Source organism: Asparagus officinalis, chromosome 2 (genome assembly GCF_001876935.1).
Source record: "Asparagus officinalis chromosome 2, Aspof.V1, whole genome shotgun sequence".
NCBI lineage: Eukaryota > Viridiplantae > Streptophyta > Magnoliopsida > Asparagales > Asparagaceae > Asparagus > Asparagus officinalis.
Window position 1 is genome coordinate 8,688,056 of NC_033795.1, and position 851 is coordinate 8,688,906.

At 51.9% G+C, this 851-nt stretch overlaps 1 long non-coding RNA gene across 1 annotated transcript in view; it reads right to left on the bottom strand.

Moving 5' to 3' along the window:
• The window catches only part of LOC109830149, an 8,098-nt gene extending 7,804 nt beyond the window's left edge, over positions 1 to 294 (bottom strand). The window contains exon 1 of the long non-coding RNA XR_002244214.1: positions 233 to 294. This is a non-coding gene — a long non-coding RNA (uncharacterized LOC109830149). The remainder of the gene's footprint in view (positions 1 to 232) is intronic.

Below are 851 nucleotides of genomic sequence, written 5' to 3' on the forward strand. Positions count from 1 at the left end.
GAAAGTCCATATACCATTATTTAGCATACAATGTTCAACCACTACCAAAAATTCAAAACTACACTAGGCTAATGACTTCAAATATATTTAACCATATATCCATCATCTATCTAAATGTTGTTACTAAATCTCATCTCATATATTTACCAAACCAAACTCACGCTTAAAACTTCTGACAAAATCCTAACATCAAAACTACCCCGGAGAAAAAACAAACATAAAAAAAACTCACATTCACAGCTGCCGATCCGCCGCGATGGCCACGATGGGCCAAATACGGAGTCCTCCCAAGACCACAGCTACACACTATAAACAAAGCACCCCAGAATATCGCACCGTACCCGAACTCCATCACCTTAAACCCCACCCCCCTCGTCGGCACCCCGAAAACCCTCTGCAGCAGCGAGGGTATCGCCAAGAGGACGTCAAGAACCACGGCCTGCATGGAATTGAACCTCACGAAGCGAGAGAAGCTGGGGTTTCGGACGACGCCGAGGTAGAGGGCGAAGAAGGCGACGAAGCCGGCGAAGGGGAGGGAGTGGAGGAGGGAGAGGAAGGGGAAGAAAGGGGAGAACGAAGGGGGAGGAGGAGGGGGAAGCGGGAGAAGAGAAGCGTCCGTAGGCGATGGAGTTGACGAAGGGAGGGCGTAAGGAGAGGGCGGAGATTAGGCGTTGGCGGTGGAGGGGGTTGGGGTGTAGGAGCTGCAGATTTTGAACCTAGGGTTAGGGTTTCTGAGGGGAGTTGGCGGGGCCCGGAGTTTTAGGGTTTCGATGGGAGAGAGGAGGCGGGAGTTGGGTCTCGTCGGGACATGAAATTTCGTCGGGAATCGGGAGGAGAGGAGGAGGGAGACG